The 17,110-nt window shown below is 30.7% G+C and overlaps 1 protein-coding gene across 1 annotated transcript in view; it reads right to left on the bottom strand.

Annotated features, from left to right (window-relative positions):
• Positions 1 to 17,110, bottom strand: part of LOC123708368 (diacylglycerol kinase eta) — an 86,032-nt gene that overhangs the window by 46,569 nt on the left and 22,353 nt on the right. The window lies entirely within an intron of this gene.

The raw sequence follows: 17,110 nt of genomic DNA, 5'->3' as shown, positions 1-17,110 counted from the left end.
CATTGTACTGTTTACAATAATTGCCTATACGAGAGCTATCGTAAACACGGAGTAAGCTCGATTTAGAACCGACCATCGATAATTTACACGCGTGATGATTAATTTTGTACTGATGAAATTTGTATTTGATCGATGTAATTCGCTCAGTACTATTTTTTGCAACCACCGATAACCTTTTTTTATGAATGCTGTATCTAAGCGGTGTATCAAGACACAAAAAATATATTTTTAATACAGTTGCTCAAAAAGTGGCGTATTGCAGGGACGTATAGCGTTCGGGATGTGGGCTATTACACTCTCGTGCTTTTTCTTTACCTTTTCCGCACTCGCGCGTTTCCTTTGTCAAAGTAAGGTCTATTAAAAAGAAAACTAACCACGAAGCTTTTATGATTAATGCAAATATTTCTAAAAAGAAGCTACTAATTTGTACAATATTAGATTTAATGAGCTAGGTTAGGTTTCATTTCATTTCATATCGATAAAAAAATTCTACTGAAGACTTGGCTGTATGGGCATTGTTCCCTTTGCCTACCCAGAATGGGTGGTGAAAACAATAAAAAAAATCTCTCTTCGGTCAAAAATCAATCTTAGACGGAAATTTCTTTGCTTAAATACATTGAACAAATAATATATATGTTGGCTGCAGGTTTTGGAATAATGAGCTATCAAGGGGTTCCAATAATATTATATAAAAACTATTACAAACACACATATAAATAAGACTATATGTTATATATTTATGCAATTATAGGAAACAAAATGGGTTTATTATTTTTAGTTTCTTCATATTATAGGTATAAATACCTATTAGATTTCCTCGTTTATAGATGTAAACAGTCCTATAAAAATATTACTTTGAAAGTTAAATCTCATCAGAAAATTTGTCGGTAACATCCTCGAAGTTTCCCTTTTCCCTTTAGCCTTCACGAGCCTCCTTAAACAAACAAATCAAAGTTGACACGTCCCTTTAATAGGTATACCCAAAAGGGCTGAACAGGCAGAGGTCGATTAACCGTAAATGCTTTTAGCCGTTAGTTAGCAGACGTCAAACATTATTAGTGTTGTGCTAATTTTAGTTCAGACCAATTAGTGTTTAGTTGTTTATCAATAATAAGGGATTGAGACGGGAATAAAATTAATAATAGAATATCAAATATACGTAAAATGTTTGTACTATACATAAATATGCTGCCTGAACAAATATTGTTTTGGCTCAAGGTATATAAATCCAAAGAACCTCCTTTGGTCTCTGAAAATTAAATAGCAATGTTATTTCTAAGGAAGTTCAAATGTTATAGAAATATCGCCCAACTCGCCATATCATAAAGGTTTCGGTCGAGTACTCATAAGCTTCGTAGCCCGAGGTATAAAACAACCTAACTTAAGCTATTTGCCTAAATGACTCAGTATTACTTATATAGTTTATGTATAAATATATTAAATGTGCTGTGTCAAAAATAAATCACAAATTCAACGTAAAAAAATCAAAAACCTTCAAAATGTTTCTATTTTTGTTGAGTACGCGCCTTTTATTGTTAACAAGAAATTATATAATTTTTAATACAGGGGAAACCTCTAAGCTATATTACATTAGTCTTTTATTAGTAGCGCTATAAAGAACTCAACATAGTTTCCTAATCAAGTTAATTCACATGCCATAGGTATTCTGACGACATATCAAGCTAAATTGATCGTAAACCTGTTTATGTGGTGCCGCTACGGGTTTACGACCCACAGTCTACGAACCTTACTACGTTGGCTACGGAACGTCTACTAAACCAAGCTTTTATTTCCTACTTAATTATTTAAAAAGTAGAGTAATTAATTAATTTATGTAATACTTTTAACAACGCATACATATTACATTTAAAATGAGAAGTTATGTTATATGCATGCGTTAGACCATAAGAATTTCTTCATTTCACATATATAAGGACGTTATCGTATATCAGAGATATCAATTTAAATTTTAAGCTTTAAGCTGCTGTCAGCATCAATGAGTGAAGAATATCAAAAATATTTAACTAGTACTATATATAACTACGCACAAACCCTTTATTACAATGCCAATTTATTTTAAAAGTATATTCAAAATTACTTTATTAAATAACAAGTTACATTGTTATAGCAGATATTAGAGCCCTGTAGTCTGTCTAGTTATATATTGAAGTTGTTAATATGTATTAAAATCATACATCAAATAGAAAACTGATTTATAATCTAGACGAATATAAAAAAAAAACATTATTATTAGTAGTCTCATCAAGAGAATTTCTTAGAAAACTGTAAGATCAAAACATCCTTCAGGATAACTCAATATTCGCGGCATTCCGCGCCAATAATTCAAGCCAGCGATCCAGGCCACTGGAATAGCTGTCATACCTCATAACCATTGAATTTTAAAGGGCAAACAGAGTGGAAAGCAAGGATGGAATCCAATATTAAACTTTGGAAATACTTCGAGCAACTTCGATCCTCAGTACTGATGTAAACGCAATATAAAGACTAAATACTCTATTTAATGCTTATAATAATATAATATGTGTTTAAAATTGATAAAAATAGCAAAAGGAATCAAGAGAACACGAATTTTTCCTTGAAACAAAGCGAGCATTCGTCAGCTAAATCGCGTAATTTTTCTTAAAATGAAAGTATAATTTATAAAAAAAATTCACGCTTAGCGAGTCTTCATCACGTTTCATTTGAGATAATAGGCAGTCTCGTTTCTTCAATTCATTTTAGTGAATAAAAAAATTCTTTTTTTATTACTTTTTCCGGCGAGATGGCATCTATTGTTTTTTCATCTGCCCGTGAAAACTGATTATAATTTTAGTTTCGTTGACCGAAATAAGATTTATCTGAGACATTGTGTTTTGTATAGCTGTGTATTGCTGTCAAATGACTCGGTAGACAAATATTTTGTAATAAAGTTTCTTATATTTGGCTAGGAGAAGTAAACTATTTATTCTCTTCTATGTATGCTTTACTAGCAGTACAAATAAATAAATACATAATGCTAATAAAGATAAATAGAAGCTTGCATTCTTATTATTCAATAACAGTAACAAAAATCTTTACGTAAAAATATGAGATATGCATAAATAAAATACAAAAAAATGTAAATAATAAATAAGGTCAATCAAATCTTCTCAATAGTTTATTTGAGTTAGCAAGAACTCACCAAAACAATAGCTTGACCATGGTTACAAACATGAATAAGTTACACTAATATTTAAGTAGTTTTCAATTTTTTATACTCCTATAAAATATCTATGGTTTCTAATAATGATATTTTTGGGACATCGGCCCGACATCAAACTTTCATAGACAATAACTTTGGAGAGCCCGGTTTAATGTCAAGTTTGACCTCTAATAACCACTGAATCAATGTGCTTCCAGTGATGGAATTTCCTATTGCTTGGATTCACAATTTAATTAATGGAGCGATTTCAGACTAATATTTCTAGGACACGATATAACAGCTTGTTTTACGTAACCTTGGGGTTACTACATCAAAATATGCATGAAAAGAACATTACTTTAACATGTGTATTTTATTTTCAGCCTCACAGCATTTTTTAAATATTTCAGAGACTAATTGAAAAAAGAGTTAGTCGTTAATTAAATTTGGTGGCAGTTGTTGTATGGATATGTACAAATATATGTTAAATAAAATAAATTGTTTGAAGCTGCGTAACAACTGGCTTTAATTGTTTAAAACATGAGCCTATAACTAAGATAACTTAGGGGTGAGTTAACAAAAAACTAACTTGATTTATTAAAGAGTTCGTAAATCTAAGTGACACATATGTTATTAGATAATATCGGAAACGAGAATGTAAAATTAATCAATTTATGTGTGGTAAAAACTAAAGCGCTCATATTGGCTTCAATGGTGGGATGACTGTTTACATTTAGTTAACGTTTTAATTACTAACTTATATATATGAATTATACTTATGCAAGTAACAAATTTGTTTTTGAAAACAGTTGGAAAGTGAAAGCATTACATTACTGTTACCGGCAGCTTTCTCAATAGATACAGTTGAGAGTTATTCTACTCGCAATTATAGTTGTAATTAATATAAGCAAAATGTGTATCGCAATGTTAGAAAGGTTCATTCCGCGTTACGCTTTCGAAGTAGGTCGATCGATGCAAGCGCTGAAAACCCATTGTTCGGTGAGCAAATTGAGATTTTTCAAACTGGTGAACTGTAGACCGCAAAAGATATTATTTCAATAAAATAAATAGTTCATCTATTTAAAAAATATCTTTTTTTGAAGTAAATTTAGTAAGTTAGCGTTGTCATGTGCCACATTTTCTAAAATTTGTTGCTGTGAGTTTGAAGTGCTGTTCGACGCAAAAGAAGTTGGTTTAAGTTTGACTCTTGTGTGTTGATGCGTTTTTTGTATAAACTTATATGTATTGCTGTGAAAAGCTAATATATAATAATACAGTATTAAAAACGTTACTTACTGTTTCAATTTCATGACAACACATTGAGTACCCTTAATGAATACGGCATATACTCTGTCTATTCCACGGATCTTAATATCAAATATTCTCATAATAATTGTTATCTGCTAAAATAATTAACGTCTCAATTCATAATATCATTTCTTTTATTTAACCTATAAATAGCGTTGTGCATTTGTAAAGCGCAATAACAAAATACGCCATAGAAATAAACAGGGCGTCTCAAGACTATAGGATATCAAGGGAAAGTACCCTTAATATCGTAGGTAGTATATTTTGCTGAAAGAAGACTTTATTTTATTTGAATAGGATTTGTTATTTATGTTGAATATTTTAAAATATTGTTCATTGTAATATAGCCGTCCCTCTATTTGATAATTACGTAGTTGAACTAACGTGCGATGTATTATTCCGTACGTTAGGTTATTTTCGACCATATCATAATATGTTCCGACTAAGTTAAAAAATTAAGAGTAAAAAAACGCAATAAGTACAATCTCTAATAGATTTATATCGTCTAGACGCAACGGTCTTAATATTTTATATTGAAACACCGCGATGTATTTTAATGTTTCTGTTACCCAAATGTTTTATTTGTTTTTGAATTACTTCTTAATTTATTATTCTTTAAATATATAATATATGTAAGTTTATTTAAAAAAGTTTCTTGAAATTCTCATTTAAACGACAAGAGCCTTACCGTAAAAAGTGATTTTTTCCAGTTGAATATGGATTTCATTCAATTTAAGATCGTTTTTTCTAAAACAAGAAAGATCAATACACGTAAATACAGAATTTTGTTGTTGAAACAAGCTTAAAATAGTTTAATTTTCAAACAACAATCTGCCACAAACAACGATCCGGGTTCACTTCATTAGCCTGCAATTCATCAGTGCTTAAACTGTTTGAAGTGCACTTTATTACCTGAATATCAGTTGTAATCTTTATATATAATTATTACTTTTTCCAAATAACTTCTAGGTTTATTTGTGTAATTTGAAAAAAAAATACATCAAAAATAAATAAATGTATCATCTCATTCCAATCAATGTGATCATAGCGTCTGAGGAAATAAGTAACTGTGAACTAGTACATTTTTAGCTTAGACCACTTATACCAAAAAAGAAACCGACAGAGGCCATCCAGCTGTTCGATGGACACACACAAAAGTGGATCACACACACACACACACACACAGGTGGATCGTGGATCAGGATAGCGAGAATCAGAGCGGAATAGAGAATACTAATATGTAACGCACCTGCACATAAAGCTAATATTATAGATATTATGACAATACATTTACGGGTCACACCTCACTCAATTAAATCTGACTATTTACAATAAAACTTTATTAATTAAGCTGACGGAGCAAAGTTTTGTTTTTGTTCTAAATAATTAAAGGGAGAGGCTACGTCTCAACAGTAATTAATGTTTACCAATGAAATCTTTAGGTTGGTTAGAATTTCATCAGAAATCAACGGCGATTTATATTTTGTCAGACAGTAAGAATGACGGTTAATCATGTGTTTTTTTTTTTAATTTTTTTGCCCACTTGGTATGATGCCCATAATGATGGTATGTTTTTTAAGAGGGAATGTAGCAGATTTCACACTCTTACCATTCTGGTGGATTAATCACATTTATTTTTAAACTATTATTCAGTCTTCAGTCTGGCTTGTAGAGTAAACTTGTTGTATTGTCGACTTTTTTGATGTATTAAGAATATTTTAAGATTTATCGCATTACACGTAATATTTAAAGATAAAGTACACCTTTATTCTGTAAAAAGTAACAAAAAGAAAAATTGTATACTTACGACTGACTACTGACCGTCTTTCTGTAATTTTGCTTATTTATTTATCTTAATAAAAACGTAATTATTATTACATTGTCAGTGAATTATACATTTTTAAGTGTTTTTAAGTGTACTTATACATTTTTAATTTAGAGTTTTCTTTGATATATTAAGTTAATTGTCGTTTGTTTAGTGTTAAATTTCAGTATATTTTTATTCCTTTCGTCTAATAATATACTGACTATGTTTTCTTTTTGATATATATTGTTTAACTGTGCAATCTGTTTTGGCTTTGAGTATTGCTTTAGTGTTTTGTTTTATAATATGTATGTTCGCTGTAAGATTACTAATAAATAAATATGTTACAATTATGTTAAACCGAAACCAAAGATATAAATTTACGTATTTGTTACTAGCAGGTTAATTGGAGTTAATGGTTCTAACGCGACTCCAGTCGCGGAGGAAAGTACAGCTAAAAACACTTGATATATCGTTCTCATCTGTACCAAGATATACTACCTCAGATAAAGTGATAGCCTTGTACTACGAAAATTACTACCATACATTTGAAGACAAAATTATTTCATACTTTTGTGGTGTTGTGGTAAAATTCACACATTGTGTATTTAAATTGTACTTAAGAGCCTATACGATGCTCCCGAGTGTCGTGGTATGAGACCCATGAACAAGATGTTGATGTTTTGTACATTGCATGAATATATAAACTTATGTATGTCAGTTTTGTCGTGACTATGACGGTTATGGAAATTAAAATCCGCAGTTATACATATCTCTCCGGTAGATTCCGTAAGACGCAAGTCGCTAGTTAAATTCAAATAAGTTACGATTGAAATCTCAGATTAAGCGATTGTTTCGCGAAAAAAAAATGTTTAACTTAGTTTGGATTTAATTTTATTGTAACATCTGTTACCTTAGTTGTCTTTCTTATTAATTTTGTTTATTATTTTCTTCCCTATTATACGTCGTTCCATCAATCTTTGACACACCTGTAGCTTTGTACGCTGCATTTTAGTCGGCGCCCAAGTTTGAGATGTAAATTTTAGTACAGGTTAATGAAAGCATTCAAGAGTTTTCTTTTAATAACCATGCTCGTTTTCTGCTTTCATGACTTCTTTAAGCTCCCAAAAGTTCTTCCATACTTTTGCTATTCTTGTGTCAATTTTTTTTTGTTGCATCTCTCATACATATTGTCTGACCAAGGTATGAGATATGTATTCTTTAACCTTTAATTTAATAGAATTATTCCCTTTCTGTAATGTCATTACTTTGACCGAAAACTGCTCCTGCTTTCCGAGTCAAGGTCTGTGACCATCTTCTCCAATTCATCGTGTGTTGCAATAAAATCAGATCGTCTGCAAATATTAAATGGGTCAATCTTTCACCGTTTATTATTAGTCCGAATTTATTCCAATTTAGTTTTCTGAATATTTCCTCCAGAACAACCGAAAACATTCTTGGTGACAGAGGGCCTCCCTGTCTCACTCCTCGTCCAATCCTTCCCTATTTATCCTCTATTTTTACTCTAGGTTTTCCATTTTCCAGAAGTGAATATCCGCTCCGGAAACTCACCTGCTTTATAATTTAGTTTAAAATAGCAATTCCCACAAACTCCTCCGATATCCTTTTTAAGTTTTTTTTATAAGAAATCCGACTATCCGAAATACAAATTTGCCCAGTGTTTCGCCTTTAATATAAGATTACCATAGTGTTATATTTCTTCCCCTAGCCTTTGAAATTCGCTATAAGCTATAATGGACACGTAAAAAGGCGTTCTTCCTGTTTCTCCGCAGTTTTCAATAATAATTATTAAAGAGAAAGGTTTATATGTATAAAAATCTCTGTATATGTAAAAAGAAACTCAACGTCTTAGTTTTTAAATAAAATATCATTTTTTTTAACATCATTAACCTATGTCATATAGGTTTAGATACTAAAATTACTCGATTTCTTTAACCTTTAACATTTCAGTTTTTATATTTTAACAAACTCAATTTTTATCATAAAATTTACTCCCACATTTTATCATAGAAAATTTACATCTGTTTTCTTCTCTCGTTAATAAAAGGAGATACCCGTAAAATAATTATCTATTATAAAGCAAACCAGTTTGCAAATTCTAAACATTGCTTTGATAAATTATTAAGCTTACCTTTGTAACCAGAGGAGGTTGAATGCCCCGGGCCAGTCAGCTTATTGAAAACTTGTAACTCGCCTTGGCGTTTATCAGCTACGGACGAGAGAGAACTGGAAAAACACTCTCAACTCTTTTTCATCGCAAAGTTTTTTGTTTGACAAAATGTTTTAAGGAGCTACAACCATTACACCGTTCTCTACACGATATCTGTAAGTAACGCACATGCGCATTTATTACATTACTTGACATGTCAGCTACTCCGACTCTTAAGCAATAGCGTAGTATAAACTGCTTTTTATTTTATTTTATAGATATTCTTAATTGTGTAAGACAGAAGGAACACATACAGAAATATCTTAAAACTTGTCTTAATTGGATTATTACGTTATGTGTTTTTATATATAGATGCTTCTAGCAGTACAATAGCCAATTACAATCCATATTTACCGACAAAAGAATATTGTTTTCATATTTTGTTTGACTTTTGCTTTAATGGTAACATTTATAAAAGGATTTGCTGAAATTATATCAAAATATTATGTGGGAATAACGTGTTATTATTATTTGTTAAATCTGGTGTATTCTAATTAGGTAGCCGTCTACGTATTATCGAAATCGATTCGTAAATAATGTTGAAAAGAAGTTTAGTTTTTAAAGACAATTTTACTTCTGAAATATATAAATGAATGAATAAATCTGAATAACGTTTAAAGTAAATAACATATAACGTAAAAAAGATCAGTGGCACTACAATTTTTTTAGGTAGGGCCCTAATTCGGGCCGGATTTCTCTATCTGTTACATGATAATTTACCAATCTAATAGGTAAGAAGATGATCAACCTCCTGTGCTTGACACACACCGTCGACTTTTTGGGTCTTAGACAAGCCGGTTTTCTCACGATGTTTTCCGTTGGGACGAATATTAAATGCGCACATAGAATGAAAGTCTGTTAGTGCACAGTAGTTAATAAATGAGAAAAAAGAGTATATCTAATAGACTCCGCTTCGATAATTAATAAAGAAACGGTCTGATTGATAAATAAAAAAAAAACAAGTAAATCACGTGCAAGTCCGCTTGAGCCGGTATGATTAACCGTAGACTTCAGCTACGGGACATGACACTCGTAGCCAGGAGTTACGAAGCTACAATTAAATCTATTCTTATGCACAATATTGTAATAAGCTAAATATTTTTTTACGAAACTGCGCCATTTGTATTTTCGTTAGTTCATTCAACACGACTGTCTTCTAATATACTATCTAGACCTCTATCTATATCTAGATATAATAAATTATTTAAGATATACATATACTATTGTGCTAACAATTAAACTAAAATACTTATGTTTTTAATACACCGATACATCGTTACCAAATAAATTACTTTTTCCCGCATAATTTGTGCATAGGGTTGAATGTACAAATCACGTGCAACTTCAATCGCATTTCGCGTCAAAGTAAATGTTATTGCTTCGAAACTACTAAGTTAGCAACTATTTGATGACTAAAGTTTTGTGCAGACATCTAAACTTCACTGATTGCCCTGTTTGTAAACATATTTAATGTAACTAATGCTATGTAATAGTTAACAAGTGACATACACCCTTGTCTTAGTATTTATTACAAAAATATGTTATTAATACAAATAAATTAAATATAATATTTGATATATGAAGAGAAGGTATTGTGGTTATAATAATAAAGGATAATATGCAATTAATTTCAAGTCTGTGCCGCTTACATTGATGGATGTATAGCGAGTAGATGAACATGATTCTCTAGCTTCAAGCCAGAACCAAAATTGTTTTGACCGAAAGAGATTTGGATTTTTTTTATAGAACAGGGAAAAAACTGGCAGGAGGCATCTGATGTTAAGTCTCTCAGGACCGGTCAGACTCATGCCGGAGGGTTCGCGATTGCGTTGCCAGCCCTGATATTTGTGTTAACTAGTAAACTGACAAAGTATAAAAGAATAACTTAGTTCATCAATAATTTACAAATCAGAACGTAAATTACTTTTATTATCTTCAAGAAACTCCTGAAAAGTTCGAGATATTAACGCCTTATCCATTGAATTTACGTCGTGCCAGCACGCACTGGCGTGGAAACTATTAAGGCCGTTCAGCTCATTAGATCTAAAGGCGTCTACAATTAGACGCACTCAACAAGTAGCCAACTTCGTATTTAATCACTTTTATAAGAATAATTCTACACGTCACAATAGTGAATTTTCCATAGAGGTTTTAGTTTTGTTGTCTTTGGTTACAAGTAAAACTTCTAAATGCGAATTTAATATATCATTTACATAATTCCAGGTTTCTCATCAATCGTACTTCTGAGACTGCTGAAGTTTTGCCATATTAACGCCACCAATCGCCTTAAGTAGGTTATATTCTTCCTTTTTTAATGTATTATATTTTTATTTACTCCAAAAAATCGAAGACAACTTCAACATATAATCTTTTAATGAAGTTAAATAGAACCTTTAAAAAAGCAACGAAACTATAAAGAGATGTCTGTTAACAACTGTAGTGAAAAATTAAGGGTGGATTAATTAAAACAAAGTATTCATCTAAACTCGCTATATTTGAATTTCGAACATGAAAACAGTTTTACAATGTCATTATATTTTTGAAAGTCTTTACCATTCATACGTTACATTAAAAGGTCTAAGCCTTAGAAAACTTGATTTTTTGCAGCAGGTTTATAAATTACTATTTTAATTCTATTTAATTAATCCACGCTAACATAAAAGAAAATTGTATTGTTCTTTATCAAGAAAATAAGACAATAGAAGAGTTCCTAACATAAAGGCCACTAAATAATTCTAATTAAGAATGAATTAAGAGAAAAAGCAAGCAATATATTTGTAATAAATAAAATCTGGAAAACTACAATACTGGACTAGTTTTAAGCTCGCTTAGGAATAAAAAAGCTTTATTTGAAAATATTATATATTATATTGACTACTTTTTATAAAATTCAAAAAGCTTAATCATATCAAAGTAATAATGAGTCAAGTCCAACACTGATATGCGTTCCTTAAACAGCTGTTAAACAGTTCATTCTAATGATAGCTGAATTGTTTTAAATAAAAATAAAGGAAGTCTTTCGAGGAAACAACTGCTGTATCGAAACATCAAGTTATGTAAATATGTATAAGGGATATAAATTTTATCGCCCGTGATAGTAACTTGAAATAAAACTGGTTTTAACAATACTGAAAGCAGTGTTCACCTGCTTCAGCGTACGTCTCTCATCCCTGAGGTTGTAGGTTCGAACCTTGGCTACACCAAACATCTTTCTATGTGCGTATCTGACACTCGCTGCTTTAATGAAGTAAACATCGTGGGAAAACCGGCATATCTCATATACATGTGTATCACAGAAGGCTAATCACCAACTTGTGTATAAAATAAATGTGATCAAAATTATGGTCTAGATTCGATATAATAGGTGATTATTAACAAGCTTCATGTTTCCTTGTAGAAACTATTCTTGTCGTTAATGAGCCCCAAGCTCAAGTTGTCAATTAGACGCAGTCAAACAAGCGTATTGCAACTAAGTACATAATTATTTTCAACCCTGGTTTTTACGACTTAGGTTGTATTGGTGAATTTGTAGATGTGTCTATTTTGAGATCGCGTTGTGACATAAGAAATGCTTTATAAAAATCCAGTAGTGTTATAACTTTATATGGTAGGTCTTTACCTCTGATAACATTTTTTCCATTTGTTATTCTTTCTTTTATAGCTTAGTAGGTCGTTGATTTTTTGGCACTCGGTGTCCTCGCAATTACAAACTTCTATTGAAAATGATCTCCTGCTGGATAAGATATCTTAGTTTGCGTATGCATTTCGTTGATAACGTAATATATGCGTAAGTTTTACTAATCTTAGTAGACCGCTGTAAGATTTTTCATATCGTGATATAATTTTTAACAGATATAAGAATCTTACTAAGATATTTTTAGAAAGTTTTATAGCTTTAGTTTATGTTTCGAAGATATTAAATAACATATTTAACAATGGGATGGTTTTCAAAATCACCCTCTAAAAGATTTCTTATACTTTTTATTCCAAAATTAATGTCTTGCCAAGCCAAAAGTGATTAGGGCTTATGAAGGGTTAGTCTGTGTTTCTGTTTGATCATAATTCTATTGAGAACATGAAAAATATTACGGTTTATAAATACATGTGTTTATTGCACTAGAATTTTCAGTTTAACATTTGAAATAACCAAACGCCGAAAAACTGACACGCCGCAATATCAATGATTGATTGAATGAGTGATTAATCAATATTAATCACTCAAAAAGCAGCATCCGTACGAGGATTGTTTAGACTATATCCAATTAGATACCTTAAAACTTCGTCGTGTCTTTATTGACCTTGTTTACTTATATAAGGTACTGAACTTTAATACTTATACAGAACTTCTAGCAAAATTTTCCTTTCTTTGTAATCCTAGATGTGCTAAAAGTAAAAGTCTGCCCACGGCTCGCATATTCGCTACTAATGCTTCTGAGAATAAGCTATCTCCGACAACTGAATTATTAATACGATAAAAATATTGATTTATTTTATAACAGTCTTCCTATTTATCGTGATCTTGTCTATAATGCTCTTAATATGGTTTAATTTCGATGTTGTATAAAGAAGCAGTTTTCAAGTTTTCTGGGCTTTAAGAGTTGTCTAAGGCTTTATAAGTAAAAATAAAAGTAATTTTAACATCATTCTATTCCACACCTTCGCGTTTGAGGTTTCTAACATCATATTTTTAAGTAGCATATAAAATTAATGCAAAATTGTTCAAAATGGCCGCTAACTACGACGTAATTAAATATAACTGGGGGCCTTTGTCCAAAACATGAAACGTAGATTAGGGCGAAAACAGACCGCAGATAAGGATTAAATGTCAAAAGGGACGAGTGCCTTTATGTACTTCTTTATGTATATTTCGCATATATATCGTTATGTAAATTTGAAAGATTAGCTTTAGTATTTCCGCGATATAACGGTGATTTACTGCACTACTACTAACAAGAGGGTCTGCCAAGTCCCTTAGTCCTAAATAAGATTATTAAATGGGATTTTCACCATTACATTATAAGCATTATAATCGTAGGATTTATTTAATTTTTTAATATGCCCAATACTTGCCATATAAATCATAAACTCTTCGTAAAGAGAAAAAGCGAAAAATAAATGTTCATAGAATGAAACCACACGCACTGTTCCGAGGTAATTACGCTGGTGGCCGTAAAACATAATAAAACAGTGTCACAGTAGAACAATTTGAAATGATATTTAGTTACTTGAATGTTTTGATTGTTACTCAACAAACTTCGGTCCGTGAGTGCGGTTTGGTGTGCCACAATTTGAAACTCTAGCTTGTTACTTTGTTTTGTAAGGGACTATTTATTTAAAACTAATATTTGGGAAATGAACGATGTATTCGGTAAATAAGAATACATTTATTGTTTCAGCGATAACCTTCCAGGAAACGATAATTTTCAACTGCGAGATTTCGTTAAAATATGCATCAATGATTTTGTTTGTACAGCAATGGAGAAAGCTGACATGTGTGTTAAAGATCCATAAATGTCCATGACTGTCTACTTTAAAGTAAAATGGCACAAATATCGGGCCCAAATCAGATACGGGTTATAACGCCACTGAATGGGTAGTACAATTATAGTAAGTACAAATATAATATCTTTTCTGTTGACTTTCATAAGTGAACTTGTAAAAGTTATTTTGAGTTTATAATAATAATAATTATAGTTAACATGGTCACCACACTCTACTAATTAAACCGGAAACGTTACATGAGTATTCAGTCGTGAATTGTGCTAATTTGGTGATTTAACCAAACAACTTGTGATTTCTATATGTATTTTCTATAAGTCTTCTAATCGTATAATTATTAAACAACAAATAAATAATTATAGAAGACTATTGCCTTACATTTTAAATAAATGCGATTTTTTGCGTAATTTAGACAATATCAGTATCAGTAAAAGTAAATGAGTTCGCGACAGCATGCCATTATCTATCCTTTAAGGTTTCACTATAAATCAAATCACATGAGTAATTTTGTTTTAAATCCCTTTATGAGAACGGTTCTCCACAAATATATTAAAAGGATTTACAAACAGTTATTATAAGGATTGAATAAATGCAACTTAATTCGTTATCACAAATATTTAAGTTTGTCCTTGTTTATCAGATTTGAGATATCATATTTTGAAATAACTCCGCAACGAAATAATGCTTAAATTTACGCAGGGAATAGCCATTTTTATAAATTCATTACGAATCCAATTTTTATGTTCCAAAAGTCAAGTAGAATAATTTTCGAATACTAGAACAAATATCCATAAATCCAGTCTCGAACAAAAATCATATCGAAATAAAACTAATATGTAATGAACGAATTGTTTTAAAAGATATTTTTATTTACCGTCTATATTTAAAACCAATTTATTATAATACTTATAGAATATTAAAATAAAAAGCTACAACCCTCCAGAAATCATCATAATAAAGTGCCTTAAATTATATACGCGACACAATACGGCCGTTTAATCAATTTACATGCAATAATATTTATTTGAGTTATAAAGTAAATATATTTATGTCATTAATATTATAATAGTAAATAATGTACCGTTTTTTACATACTAACACATACGATTTACATACAATAACACGATTATTGCTGCATGTAGGTAAATAAGTTTTAAAAGTACATACTTTGCTTAGATAAAGACATTTCTTACCTTAGTATTGTCTTTTGTTAACATAGATTTTACACATTTAAAGAAAACACTTCTTTACTGGATTGAAGGTATGTATTATTATAAACTTATAATTGTTTTACATATATTACGTATTAGTTTATCATTTTCAGTCACCGTGACCACGCACGCTGTAAAGCACGCGAAACATCGGGAGAAATTTAAAATTATGTAAAATAATTATGAGTTATACATAGACACATATCTTCAATCCGGTAAAAAATTGTTTTTTTTTTTAATTGTCTTACCGTATTTTTTAATTATTGAAAGGGATTATCAATGTGTAAATTAATTTTCAAAATTTCAATCCCCTGTGTTCATAAACTTTACAATATACATATATTTATAATATTATTATAATATCTTAATAAAAATGATCATGAATCTTTAATTATTATTTGTATATTGATACGTTTAAGTTGCCGAGTGCCTTCATATAATATTAATAAGACACGTTCATAAGCTTACAAAAGCCGGATGCTCGCCAGTGACGCTTGTTATATTTTCGTGTCACAACCGGATATAACGTAAATTTTCCGTTTCCTCATAATAGAAAGGGTTCCTTTACTCATAAAAATTGTTAAATGTTTGATTATTATTTTGTAAGGAATTTGTTGTATGTAGGGGGTCGGGAGATTTTAGATCAAAATGATACAAGTTTGTTGATCTATTACATACATAATTTTATAAAATAAAATAAATATTAACTTCTTTACATCGTTACACACTTCAAAATGTACAGTCATATTATATAGTTGATTAATTTTCAGTCAATCTTGTTTAAAATCACAAAACAAATAATGAATGAATGATAAGCAAACAGCGCCATGTTGTCACACCGTAGTCGTGGTAACGACCGCATTAATATTACATCAAAATATACGCAGAGATAAGTTATATTTTTATAAAAACTCTTCAACATTTTTTTATCAGGGATGTATTGTACTATTTTATATAAAATTTACAGAATAGTTTTTTTAGTTGGGTAAATTAAACGCGGAATGAATATGCTTTGACTTTGCCATTTGTACGAGTTATTTAATATACGAGAACTATATTATGAGCAGTGTTAGCCTAGTTGCTTCGTCCGACTCTAAACCCTGAGTTCTATGACCAGCTGTGCACCACTCTTGTAATACGCGGTCGTACGATGAACGAAAACATCGTGACTTTGTCACTATAGCACACGCATATCATAGACCCGAAAAATTGAGCGTCAAGAATGCTGAAGGCGGATATATACCTATAAATCAAAAACGAAAGATCGTGAAACAGATATAGAAATCTGAGGATTAGGTATAGGAGATCTTCATTTCTCATAGCCAACTGAGAGGACTTAACCGTATAATTAAGAGCAAGCTCTTAATTATCGTTGTGCGCCTGCTCGATAACTTTAAGCTCTCTAAACTTTGAATCCTTAGAACTACGAGATAGTGAAATCTAGTACTAATATATAGTAACAGCATTGTGTTAGGGCTAGAGTATTAGCAACTTAACAGACCTATTGTTGGGGTTACAGTATAAGCAACTTAACAGACCTATTGTTAGGCTTATAGGTCATCTAGATTTATATTTAGTCACTTTTGCACAGTTGTCGACATTAATACATATTATGCCCAGTAAAGATTTTTTATATTCGGTCCTTACATATGAAATTGGCGTATTTCGTACTGGCCACTTTAGTCATGATGTTCTCCTCTTTGGTAAGGAATTCCCAATTCAAATTTGTACAGCTATTTTCTCATGTATTTGTGCTTCGATAACCGTCATTCATTTGTTTTTTTCTCCTGTTTTTTTCACAGATTTTATTGACCGACTGGTTTTTTTAGTAAAGGGATCAATGAACTACCTATGAGATGGCAAAAGTGCATAGAAAA

The sequence above is a fragment of the Pieris brassicae genome, chromosome 4 (genome assembly GCF_905147105.1).
Source record: "Pieris brassicae chromosome 4, ilPieBrab1.1, whole genome shotgun sequence".
NCBI classification, from domain to species: Eukaryota; Metazoa; Arthropoda; class Insecta; order Lepidoptera; family Pieridae; genus Pieris; species Pieris brassicae.
Note: the sequence above shows the minus strand (reverse complement) of the source record. Positions and strands in the feature narration are given on the sequence as shown.